Below are 14,262 nucleotides of genomic sequence, written 5' to 3'. Positions count from 1 at the left end.
CAGAGGACCCTTGTGCCTGAGAAAAGTAAAACGTACAGGCAGTGGGTGACCATCAATGAACAGAGGGTGGAGGCCCTGAGAGACACATCAGCCAGTGTGATTACTGTGAGAAGTCACCTGGGGTCTGAGGAGCAGGTAGTTCCCGATGCACTTCACCAAGTAGTTGCGGTAGACCACTCAGAGCACCTGTGCAGTGTGGGGCAGGTTCCATTTGAATGGGGTGCCTTGAGAGTAGCTGTGAGTCCAACCATGCCTGTAGATTGTCTGCTTGGCAATGACCTGGAGGATTTCCCTTGGAAGGAGGTGGAACACAGGTCTCACTTGGAGATGCTGGGTCTGCCTGGGTGGGTGCGTATGTTCACTCGGTCAATGGCAGCCCGCCAGGGTGATTAGGAGGCCCTATAGCCTGAAAGAGTGGCCCAGGTGCCTGCTAGAAGGAAGAAGGGCAAGGGGTGCAGGAGATCCACCTCAGAAGTTCTCACAGTCCGGGAGGAGGATGAACCTGAAGGGGATGCCAAGGAACCTACAGGGGAACAGGTGGCTGAACTGGGGGAGGCCCCTGAGCTGACTCAGTGGCAGCAGGAATGGGGATCCACCAGGAAAGCATTCTGTGAGGCACAGAAGACATGCCCCACTCTGGAGGGTTTGCAGCAGCAGGCTGCAGACCAGGCGTTTGGTAAAGAGTCTGGGTCACATCTGATCTATTGGGAGGATGGCCTTCTATATAGAGAGCCTAAGGTTGCTGAGACTGGGGCAGCCCTTGTGTACCACATTGCTTCAGAGCCTTTCTACTGGGTCTGGCTCATGATGTGCCTTTAGCTGGACATTTGGGGCAGGACAAGACCTTTGAAAGGCTTGTCACCCACTTTTAATGGCCCTAAATGTGCAGACACTCTGATGCACACTGTAGGTCTTGCCAAACTTGTCAGGCAAGTGGCAAGAGTGAGGGGAAATATAAGGATCTCTTCCAACCTTTCCCTGCTGTCAACACCCCTTTTGAAAGGTTTGGTATTGACAGTGTGGGGCCTCTGGATCCCAAGACAGTCATGGGCAACAGGGTTATCCTGGTGGACCATGCCATCCGGTACCCAGAAGCCATTCCGTTGAGGTCAATCACTGCCCCTGCGGTGGGACGTGCATTGGTGTTTTTTTTTTATACCCGCATAGGGATCCCCAAGGAGGTGATATCTGTAGGGGTACCAACTTCATATCTACATATATGAAGTCTCTGTGGAAGGAGTGTGGGGTAACCTACAAGTTTACCACTCCTTCCTACCCCTAGGAAATGGTCTGGTTGAGAAATACAATCACATCTTGCAGGGCATGATCATGGGCCTGTCAGAGCCCTTAAGGCGTAAGTGGGACGTACTCTTGCCACGCCTTTAGTTCGCCTACAGAGAGGTGCCATAAAAGGGTCTTGGATTTAGCCCTTTTGAGTTGCTGTAGGGCCAGCCTGTCAGGGGACCTTTGAGTCTGGTTAGGGAAGGCTTGGAGAAAACCTCTAGCAGCCCCCGCCAGGATGTATTCAGTTAAAGCTGGCTTTTAGGAACAAGGTGAGCAGGGGTTATCTTGGGTGTGTATCTCCCTTGCCCTTACTAGAGTGAGGGTCCCAACTTGGACAGAGTGCAAACTGACTGCCAACCAAAGACCCTATTTCTAACAGGAACGAATGCCCATAAGTAGATAATGCTGGTTTAGACTACAGAAAAAACAGGAAAAATTGGACTTATTTAATATTTAAAATATATGGTTCTTAACAGTCAAAAGGGATTATTTTGGCAGGTAGATTCAAAAGCTGCAGGACTAAAACTACCCAGGTAAGTATGACAGCATGATTTCTTTGTCAGCCTAGTGAATGGCACAGCATGTGCTGAATTCCAAAGGTGCCATTAGTGCATTTCTTGCACCACATACTTTGGTCTTTCCAGTGATGTTAAGCATGGCAATTAGCAGTTAGCCAAATTTACTATATTTAGGTATCAGAGTACATGCACTCGGGACTGGACAGCAGTGCCCCACTGTGTATAATTCAGAAACCAGTATCTGCCAAAAAAATTATCACACACAAAGACACTTTCTCACAAAGAGGAAGAAAGTACTATCCTTACCCACAAAAAATAGATATTGTGCTATTAAAAGAGATGCAACTATCACTCACAGAAGCCATAAAACTGAAATGCGACTGGGTGGACAAGGCAGTCTTCTCTAATAACATCTTAAACACATGATCTATGAACCCTGGAACCACCTTTTATATGAAAGGTGGAGTTGCCATCCTTTTTAGGAATTTATTGCAGGTCACAATCCTGAAGAAATGGAAGTTTTAGAGGCATGATATTTGTAGGAAAGTAGACTATTAGTAGGTGAAGGTATGCACCTTCAACTAGTAATAATATCGCAATCACTAATTGGGTCTAGTCAAGTCTCAATAAATGAATGCTTGCTCAACCCTAGGTAGCCTAGCAACAAGCAGTGAGGCTTAACTTAGGAGACAAGTAAGTGTAAAGCATGTGCTATCACCAAACAGTAAATAAGTAAAAATACACAATACAAATCCAACAGGATAGAGAATATTTTTATCATTATAATTACATGAAAATGACAAAAGTTCAATGCAGGGAACAAGAACTATGAATGTTTAAAGAATACATTTAAAAAATGTGCATTCTAGCACCTACAAAGCATAAATCGCCACTCCCGGCTATCTGGAACGGCTGGACCAGAACAAAGTTGAACTTTCAGGCAACTACATTGGAGCGTGGGTTGAATAGGTTGAGCACAAAGTCCTGATCAAAAGTTTCCCTACAGACTTAAGACCCGATAACGTTATTGGCAGTCCAACAGTCAGATCGCCAATACAACAGTGGGGAGGCAGCAGCCAAGCCAGCGGCCTCCCCATTGCCACATTATGATGTTTCAACCGGGCTGACCCCGCCATGAAAAGGCTGGCAGAAAGGAAAGTTGTGATCAGCACGGCGGTGCCGAACCGCTTCCAACACTTCGGGATCTCTGATCCTAGTGGTGGCAGTGAAGTTGTGTAATCTGGCAGTTGGACCACCAGGGATGCAGCTGTCAGACTGCCACCATGAGTACAGAGCTTCTATGACTGCCATACTGGTAATAAGGCCCATAGGCCCTCATTATGAGTTTGGCGGGAAACACCGCAATGCTGGCGGCTGCCAAAACACCAGCAGTGTCAGTGGAATACATTCCCCCGTATTATGAGTACAAAAGTCCAAACAGCCAAAAATCTGTCAAACCTCAGACACCACCAGGGCTAATGTCGGCAGAAAGGCGGGACTCAGCAACCCGTCACCACTACGCCATCAAAATTCTGCCCATCAAATTATGATCTACAAATCAGCCCCGCGGTCATTCAACGGTGGTACGCCATTGGCGGTACGGACTGCCGTGGAGAGTAATGGCACCCACCAACAACTACCTCATGCATTGGGTTATTCAAAAGCCCCTCACCTGAGACACATATACACACACTACACACACCACTATAAAACTTAGACTCACACATCCCACAATCCTTTGCAATACGAATTACACCATAGCTATTGCCATGAACACCACGCACACACTCTACAAGTCTATTACACAAGTCAGATACACACATAAAACAACACAAACTACACAACCACCACACACCCACAACCAGGACCCACACATGCACACATAAACCACACCACCCCCAACAACTCACCCTCACAACACCACGCACATCACACACCCTGGCATCCCCGAAGCACCCCACTTCACTGACAGGAAGCAAAGGACCATGGAGGACGAAATACTCAGGGTCGAGCTGCAGTTGTTTGGGGCATGGGTACAGCAGACATCCATCGCCAGGAAGATGGAGCTATGTTAGAGGATTGTCAACAAGGTGAACGCAGTGGGAAACTATCCACACACAAGGGGCGACATCAGGAAGAGGTGGAACGACCTGCAGAGGAAGGTATGTTCCATGGCATCACATCATCAAATTGCAGTACAGAAGACCCCTCGACCTCCTGAATACAGCAACTGGGAGGAGAAGGTCTTGGCTATCCTGCACCCGGAGGGACTCATTGGACTCACTGGAGGACTGGACTCGGGTAAGTCATATTTTCTCCTTTACCATGTATCCCACCTGTATTCCATATCTCACCCTACCCCTCTCACTACCACTAAACACCCTATCCCATACAGATCCAACATCCCAAATACAACAGTTCCCAGAATCCTTGCATGCCCACAACACCCCATTCAACTCACAACTCATCCCTGTGAGCACAATCACCAACCCCTGCATGTAATGTATGCTGAACTACATCACCCACAATGCACCCCCAATGCCTTAACTAAAATGCATCACACCGATCCTGAAGGGCCCCTGTATGCAAATGAGTGGGAATGGAAGCATAATAAACAGGTGGCTAGTGCTGCAAGGGATATGGCAATGACAGCATAGGGGCAGAAAACAGGAGAAAGATACAACAATGACAATAACTATGAAACAAACACATATAAAACAACAAAAATACTCAGGGACAGTACTGTCAATGTCATATCCCTTCCAGCACTGCCACTGCACTATCACACACTAGCCACAATGCATAACATATTGCAGGAAAATAAATTCTCACTGATGTGACACACAGGTACCACAGCCCATGCCACCCGGCCTGACATAGCAAGCAGGGCAAGTCCCCCACCAGAAGAAGAAGGCCCCAGTGTGGAAGGTGCAGCTGGATGTCTGGACCAAGAGGAATACCCTGGCCCATCTCACAGCCTTGGGCAGTCATCCTCCAGAAGCCCTACCCAGAACACTACTGACACTCCCACCACTCGGCCACCACCATCACCCATGGCCCTACATCTCCACACCGGTGTCTCCAAGCCACGGACTGTCTGCCAACCTGTACTGGGATTGGAGTCACCACCCACCACTAGACAGGACGATAAAGGCTGCAGTGCAAGTGGGACTTCACCACCTGTGGCGGGGACACAGGCACAGGGTGATAGGCCCAGTAGGAGGGTGTCAGTGGCCCAAGGGGGTAAGCCAAGTAGGGATGCGGGTGCCCATGAGGCCATATCAGAGGTCCTGGGGGCATATCACCATTCCCAGGACAGGATGGGCCAGATCCTGGCCATGTTGCAGGACAACCAGAGGCTGCATGTGTCACACCACCAGGAGGGCATGGAGCAATGGAAACAACTAGGGGCCTGATTACAACTTTGGAGGAGGTGTTAATCCGTCCCAAAAGTGACTGTAAAGTGACGGATATACCACCAGCCATATTACGAGTTCCATAGGATATAATGGACTTGTAATACGGCTGGTGGTATATCTGTCACTTTACCGTCACTTTTGGGACGGATTAACACCTCCTCCAAAGTTGTAATCAGGCCCTAAATGCTATCATGCCTCCATTGCAGTGGTGGTACAGAGGTTGCCTTACATCTTGCCAGAGTCCACCACCCATCAGCAGGCCCCTTCTACTAGCTAGGAAAACAACCCAGCCATCAACAACTGCAGCAGCTAGTGGAATGATGGCCCTACCAGAGGACTCACAGGACACCAGTACCACTTCCCCTGTAGCCCAGGAAGTCCGTCGCAAATGTGCCTTGAGAGCCAGACAACCCAGTGACTCAGTAGCCAACACCAAGCCCACCACTAAGATGTGACTCTGCCCTGAACTGTCTCCCTGTGTGCCACTGAGCCATCTTGTTAATATCCACTGCCATTTGCCCATTTCGCATTGGCCCCATGGAATCTGCCCCTGTGCTACCAACAGCTGTGTAACTAAAACAGAGTCTTCCGTTCACCATGTGCCCAATCCCTTCCACATTCCCATCCCTTTTGTCATGCACAAAATCAATCAACAGTACCTGATCACACCAAAAACATAGTTATTATTTCAAACCAATATATCAAATTTCAATGCATCCGACATCATCAGACATTAGCCTAAGCACACACGTCTTGCAGGTACACATTGTAGAGAGAGGTGAATGGCAAGTACATAATACTGTACACTCCAGGAGTGTTAAATACATCCCTTCAACATCCATGCTCCCCGATGGTAGATGAAATGACACCATATACACTGCCCCTGTCCTGTTTGGGTACACATTTTTTTCATAAAATGGCAGCCTCCAATAATACAGGTTCCAGAGAGTAGGAAGTGACATCATACCACTGACGTATGTCGTCATGGCGGTAGGCGGTGTTCACCGCCGTGCAATTGCTCATTGGTTAACATTGTTGTCTGTGGGAAACAGGGGCCAATCAAGATCACCATCGGCGGTGATGGTGCACACTGCCATTTTGGGTTGCCTATGCCACTTGACTCCTGCACCTCAAGACGGCCACTACTCCACTGCGTGTGCTGCTGTGTCCTGACTCTGGTCCTGGAAATGGCCCAGGCCTTCACACCTGGGGAGTCGGAGAAGCTGGTGGACAGGGTCCTACCCCTGTACGCAAAGCTGTATGGGCGACCAGAGGAAAAGGTGAGTGGTATTCATGCATCCTAGGAATGTGTGCCAATGCATCAGAGGGTTGTGTACATGACTGAAGAATGTGGGCATGGATAGGTGCAGTGTGTCAGGGCGTATGTGTGTTGGCTCATGGATGACAGTAAGTTTGCATGGTAAATTTGCAGGTGCTGTTGTATCCCATGTAATAATGGTGCGCCTCCACTCACAGCTATATTTTCCTCTGTGTGTAACATGCAGGTTTGTGCCCATCAGAAGAAGGGATACTGGTGAGCCATCGCCAAAGAAGTGCAGACCCTGGGGTTCTACAGCCGGCGGAGCACCCAGTGCAGGAATCAGTGAGAGGACCTGAGAACCTGGGCACGGAAGACCGCAGAGGCCCAGCTGGGGACGGCCTCCCAACAGGGAAGGGGTGCCTGTCGGACCCTGACCCCCCTAACGGCCCAGCCAATCCTGAGTTGGATGGGTGCTTGAAGGCAGCACAGCAGCCACAAGGGGTTGAGTACCACCACTGTTCAGATTGCTATTTGTGAAGTACAGCTAGGTGCAAAAGGGTGGTGGGCAAGTAGTGACTGGGTTGTACATAGGTGTATCCATGCAGACGCCCCCCTCCCCATCAGTGGGACTGTAATTTCTGCTTTGATGGGGTGGGTATTTTGCCATGTAACAGGTCCCATGGGTGGGCTAGTGGGTCTGATGTATGTCCTCTGAGACTGAACACATTGTGGTGGACGGCATCCCTCTCCGTTGGGCCAACTCAACCTATTTAGAAATTTAGGGAATGGATGGTGATGTAGATGGCCAGTAAAGTGTAGGTAGGTCAGTTTAGTGTGGGAGCTAGACGACCAATCAGAGGTACCTACCTTGATGTAGTGGATGATGTTGAGGAATAGTGTCTAGGATGGGTGGGAGTGCATTTGTGGCAACATGCCATTCAATCAGGTATTGACAGCCTACTTCCATTTCTTTCCAAACCCCCTGTGTTCTTGTGTCCTTGTGTGCATTAGCATCATCTGGCGATGGAGCAGAGGCACCGGTGAGTGGGGATGCTGCTGCCCATGGGACCCAGGAGGCTGAGACCACTGACACCGAGGGGACCAGTGGGGTGGAGGGTGAGGGGAGCACGATTGTGGAGGCAACTACCACTGCAGGTAGTGACTCTGACAGCTCCTCCGATGGCAGCTCCCTTGTGGTGGCGGACTGTTCTGGGACCACCAGATCTACAACATCTTCCACCACCCCTCATACCAGCACTTGCTTCCCAGTAGCTACTCCTCAAGTTGCCTGTGCTCACTCACCCAGGAGGGTGGGTGTCTCCTTCGCTGCAAGCACCTCTGCCCATACCACAGTCAGCCCTACCGCCCTCAATGAGGAGGCTATTGATCTCCTGAGAACCACCTCTGTAGGGCACACAACCATCATGAATGTCATCCAGGGGCTGGCATCCCAGAACAATCAATCAATCAATCAAAAAAATGCATAGAGCGCGCTACTCACCTGTGAGGGTCTCAAGGTGCTTAAGTGGGGGGGATCAAGGCAGGGGGCAAGGAGGGTCACTGTTCGAACAACAATATATTGAGGTTCTTTCTGAAGAGCAGGAGGTCTTTGGTTTTGCGGAGATTGGTGGGGAGGGAGTTCCAGGTTTTGGGGGCGAGGTAGGAGAAGGACCTGTCTCCTGCAGTGGTGCGTTGGATGCGGGAGACTGATGCAGCAATGCAACGCCTACCTGGAAGGCATTCACAGTGCCATGTCTGGCCTACAGAGATCTTTTCAGGTTCTGGCCTCCTCTTTGAGGGCAGCCAATGTTCCTGGTTCTTCCATCCCTCCTCCCGCCTCCTCTACCCCACTCCCTTCACCCAGTCCAAACACACATACAGACAAGCATGCACCCAAGACAACACACAAGAAACTCAAAGAGTAACACAGGCACCACACGTCCCACCACAAGCAGGCACACACCCAACATCCAAGTACACACACAATAACATCTGCTTCCCCCACTGTGTCGCCCATCCCCTCCTCCCTGTCTGTCACCTCACCATGTACACCCACATGCTCTGCATCCTCAGTCACTGTTCCTGCCCCCATTCTCACAGTCACCACAACTGCTGACATCCACTCATGCACCCCAGACACCACACCTGCACTCACCACAACAGCTTTCACAGACACTTAATGCTCACTCACTGGACCTGCCGACATCGGCACAACATTCATCTACACTAGCTGCCTGTCTTCTCACACTGTTTCTGCCCCTCCTCACAGTACACGCAAATGCACCCACTCATCCACGCAACAGTCATCCACAAAACATTAGTAGACAAAGCATGCACCTGCATCCACTGACAGCACGCCTACACCACATACTTCCACTCCCTCAACCTCCACTCCCAAACCTGTCTACAAAACCCCTTCATCTGCACTCAAGGAGCTTTTCCTTTCCCATGTCAACCTCTTTGAACCAACTGGCCCACCCCATCTTGTCCCTACACGCTCCCTTGGCCTCACCAAATCCACTCCTTCCTCATCAGAATCCTCCCCAGTCCTCCCTTCACATTCCTGTGTCCCTTCACCAGGGAAGAAATGAACATGTAGGAAGCCTGATCCAACTCCCACCATCTGGTCCAAGCCCACTCCCACTCCTTCCCAGGGCAAGCCCAAAACCCCACCCACTCCAAAACCTAGGTGAATGACCCTCCCTCCCAAGCCTCAGTCGACACCCCCGCCACCCATTACCCCTGATCCCTGAGGTTCCTGCCTGCCCCATTGATGCCCCTTGCCTGTGAAGGCCATGGTCGTGGTAGCAGTCAAATGGGGGCCTTGTGGGCCCAATGGGACAATTTGAAAGGACTGGCCCATGGCCTTGTCTGTACTTATTTTTCTGCCTCCAGTTTCTGGTTCAGAATATCTGGCCAACAGGCATGTTGGTGCAATGTTCTTCCGTGGTCCTGCTTTTTTAATGTGGGAGGGTCATTGACACAGGCATGTACTTCGTATTTTCCTTCTGTGCATGTGTTAGGTAAATGTCTACCTGTACAGTATGTGTACCTAGTTTCTGGGGGTAAGGGGGGTGCATTGGGGTGTTGGTGGTGAGGGTGGGTGTGTGTAAGGGTGTCGGTGTGCGTGTGTATGTGTGGGCATGGTGGTGTGTGGGTGGGATACATGTGAGGTGTAGCTGTGTAACTGTCCCCTTCCCTCCCTTGTGTGCTAGGCGGCTGTTCTCATCATTTTTGCCTTTGTCGGCGGTCATGGTCCTGGAGGAATGTCGCAGGATCAGCACTGGGAAGATTTCCTGTTCACACTCCATATCGGCATTGTTTTCGACCGTATCCCTACGGTGAGTGTTTCCTTATGTACAGCTCACTTCCTCCAGGCTTTGTGTGGTTCCGGTTCCGCCCCGGAAATCATGGCGGTGTGGTGTGTCATAATACAGTAGGCGGAAAGGGCCTTTCCCGCAGGCCTGAAGATGGCCACCGCTATAGGCGGCGACTCTCCCGCTCTAGCGGTAGCAGCGGTGAAGTGGCTGGTCTGCTCACATTTTCCCACCTGAGTCACAATATGGTGGTCTGGACCACCACCTGTCGGCGGTCGCAATGCCAGTGGGGCGGTCCAACACCGCCAAACTCATAATGACCACCCTATTCTTTTTCTTGGAGCTTTTCTCTCTGTGTTGAGTCCTCAGGTTCCTGAGATCCAGAGTTTAATACGACAAAAGAAGCCCGCTGCAGCGTGATGGCTTGGTGACCCCCTGGAAGTCTTTGACCTTAAAAGTAAGGAGCTCCAAAGCTTTCAACGGGACAAACCAGAGCAGTCAGACCCATTCGCTGTTCGATGATGTTGCTTGTCTCTCGACTTCAGCAAAACGTTGAAGAAAGTTACCAAACTTTCAGAAATTCTTTCCTGTTGTTTCCTTCAGAGAGAAAAGTGTCCATCAGCACCATTCAAGGTTTCAGAAGCTCTGGATTGCCTCTTGAGGGTTACGACTCAATTTCTTACAATGCACCTGTGTAGTCTAGGAAAATCCAGATCAGCTGGGATAGTCCTCTGTTTTTCTGTTGCAGGTGACTTCTTTCAGCACTTTTCTACATGTTGCTGCTCAAGGAGTCTACTCATTTTCCTTGAATCAGGCACAGTCTATTTCTTTGCGGAGCCTTGAAAGTGCAGAAGGTGCAGTCCTTCCGAGTGCAAGCATTCTGTGGTGCAGTCCAAGGGTCCAGCAGGGCAGTCCTCCTTCTTCTTTAGTTCCAGGCAGTGATCCGAGAAGCTCCTGCAGCTCTCCCATATTTATTCTCCATTCTGGGCTAGCAAGAGGTGGAGGGGGCACCCCAACCAATGGGGACAAAGTTACATCTCTCTGCTATGACCACTTTCTGTGAAATGTGGCAAATGTTTGACCCAGAATGCCCTGTTTTGACAAAAATCAAAATGGAGAAACTCACTCCTTGGTGTGCGTGTCTGTGTAACCCAACCCAAAGGTGTGGCTAACAACTCACTACACTCCCCTTCTAGCCCCTCACCTAATCTAATTAGAGGGGCTCCCATCAGGCTAGGGATCAAGAAGGTAGGGGCTGGCCTAGGCGCTGTGACATCTGGTCTCCTGTTTTTGAAGCCCAGTCTACTTCTGCAGTCCCCTTCCTCTCCCTGGCTTCTCCTGAAAGCAAATCTCTTCTCACCAAATGGCTGTATTGATTCAGTACCTGGGCCCTCATTACAACCCTGGCGGTCAAAGACCGCCAGGGCTGTTTCGACGGATGCACCGCCATCAGGCTGGCGGTGCAATCCATGGTATTACGACTGCGGCGGAAGCACCGCGGTCGCACCGGCGGGACTGCCGGTTTACCGCTACATTGGTCCCGGCGGTTGTAATCCGCCAGGGCAGCGCTGTTTGCAACGCTGCCCAGGGGATTACGAGTCCCCCTCCCTCCAGTGGTAGGAACCGCCATGAAAAGGCTGGCAGAAAGGGGAGTCATGGGGCCCCTGCCACAGCCCCATGGAGCTTTTCACTGTCTGCATAGCAGACAGTGAAAAGCGCGATGGGTGCAACTGCACCCGTTGCACTGCCGCAACACCACTGGCTCCATTTGGAGCCGGCTCCCGTGTTCCGGACGACATCCCTGCTGGCCCGGCGGGCAGAAACTAGGTTTCCGCCAGCCGGCCCAGTGGGGATGTTGAAATGGCCACCGCAGAAGTGCGGCCGCGCGGCGGTTACAACTTGGCGGGCGGCAAAGTTGTAATGAGGGCCTAGGTCTCTTCTCACCTACTCAGGTACCAGCTTGATTCAGACTGTAAAAGGCTGACCAATCAAAAGAAGCTGCTACATAGATGGTTTAGGTAACTTCAGGATAGTAAGTTCTCAAACTAATTTCCTGTTGGCAAGTTGTTGGGCATATTGTAACCATTATTTTAATACTTTGAATGATATTGCTAGCTAGCTTCAATCGAAAATTAGATTTATTAAATCTAATAAAGCCTTCCCATGTTAGCCTGTGGGGATAGCAGGGGCATATAAAACATATTTTATATTGTCCCTGCTTCTTTATAACAAGGCACCCTACACTTGGGGCACCTAGGGCAGACCTTAGGTGTTACTTTTAAGTTATTAAAAGGTAGTTTCTGACTTTGGAAGTACTTTTAACTCCAAAGTCGAATTTGGACATAGTTTTATTTTAAAACCAGCCTGAAAAGCAGGCCTGGCTTTAAATTGACACCAGACACCACAGCATGGCAGAGTTAGGTGCATTATGTCCACTGAGGTACCCTACCATATACTCGAGACTTACAGGTAGGTTGCCTTAGCCAATTAGAAGTATAACAATTTCCATATACCTTTGGAGGACAAAGCACTGGCCTTGGGCCTGGTTAGCTGTGCCCAGGGCACTTTTAGTCAATAGCCACCAGCATAAGTAAAACAAGCATTTGCAATAACAATGGGTCTTGCATTTCTCCGAGTTAGAGCTATTAGCAGTTGTAAACTCCCAACCGGACTTTTCTTGCATCATTAAATGGAAAAAAGAGCATGATTGCGCTGCTACAGTTCACTCATAGTGAAATCTATTGGCAAAAGTGCAATTATCTACGTAACCGTCAAAAGTGCAATTAACTGTGTAACAGGGTCGATGTCATGCAGAGCGCTTGACTTCTGCCAACGGGAGATCGCACTGCGAAAAAAGAGAAAAAGTAATCCACAAACCGGACTGAAAACAGCGAGCCTCGTATGTTTTCAGTACTTGGTCGCTGCGCGCTAGGAGGGCTAACCACTGGAAAACGCATGACGTATGCATGCCTTCCACTAATGAAAGCAAGCAGATTTTAAAAGGCAACCCCACAAACCAATGAAAGACACTGACGTGACATGGACGGGCCTCCAAGCCCTTTTCTAATTATTACAGCGTTTCGCAAGCATTATGCATGCGCAAGCGCATGCTAGCGCAGGCTGGACCCTAAAAATGGGGGTGATAAGGGCAAAAAAGATGACTTTCCCACGATATACATTTGCAAAAATCTATAAGTAGAGTTTGTTGTGGATTGTGGGATCGATATATGGCCATTATGCTAATAATTCTACCTTTTTCTCCATGTTAAAAACCCTTCTTGATGAAATTTGGCAAAACAAAAGTGGTGGTGGGCGGAGATTGGAATGTTCTTGTTGGACCATAAGTTAGACAGGTCAGGGAATCGCGAAAATACTTAAGGGTAGGGGCCTACTTCTAGACCTGAGGCATTTTTACGACCTAGATGGAGGGGTTTCTTCCATCACAAATGTGACGGATATACCACCTGCCGTATTATGATCCCATTATATTCTATGGAGATCGTAATATGGCGGATGGGATATTCGTCACAATTGTGATGGCGGAAACCCCTGCGTCAAGTTCGTAATAAAGGCCCTTGATTTGAGAGCACGCTCTGACTGAGGTTCAGACGTTTTTTCATCACTCGCATATGACCCACTCATTTGTTTCCTGTGTACATGATAGACACAGCCTAAACACTACTATTGATTTTTGCATTTGAGATAGTAGAGGAGGGCATTTCATACTAATTCTACTACAAGTGGAACTGTGTGCTTTCTCAATGCCACATCATACCTAGTGTATAAAATCCTACCAGTATAGAGTGCCAAATGACAAAAAGAAGTTAAAATCGTATGTAGTCTACTTCCTTCTAAATAATGCGGAATATGCTCCCATAGCCACAGCCTTATGTGCAGAAAACAATGCATGCATGAGAGGCAGAATAATGAAGGATTCTGCTATGCACAAGAAACACGCATGTGACACCCAGACTGCACTTAAATTCTAAATTAAAGATATCCCATTTAAGTATGATGGCAAGGGACGCTTTTTTAAAGATGAAATCCTTTGGATTTGCATAAATCCTTTAGTCCAGATTTCATGTAAAAGCTTCCTATTTGATTAGTTTCGTACGAAACAGGGCACTCATCATTATCTCCCAATTATTCCTGCTGGCCCTTGCAAACCCTAGCTGCCAAAATACAAAAGACACCCTCAGTACACGTTATACAAACCCTGACAGGGGCAAACCAGTTTCTATTGTACACGGACGATGTCCTACTAACAATGTCGACCCATGAGGTCTCACTTTGTTGGGCTCCCGTATAAATTGGTTTAAAAGTGAAGCTCTCTTTTATGTTCTCAACCCCAGACGGACGAGCCTTAGAGTTTCATAATTTCGTATGGGTCCTTAAAGTACTTAAAATACCTGGGCGTTCTATAAAAGAAAGAACTGATCAACATAATACCTGACAACATCTGT

Source organism: Pleurodeles waltl, chromosome 2_2 (assembly GCF_031143425.1).
Source record: "Pleurodeles waltl isolate 20211129_DDA chromosome 2_2, aPleWal1.hap1.20221129, whole genome shotgun sequence".
Lineage (NCBI taxonomy): Eukaryota > Metazoa > Chordata > Amphibia > Caudata > Salamandridae > Pleurodeles > Pleurodeles waltl.
The sequence above is the reverse complement of the archived record's forward strand: the minus strand, read 5'-3'. Positions refer to the sequence as shown.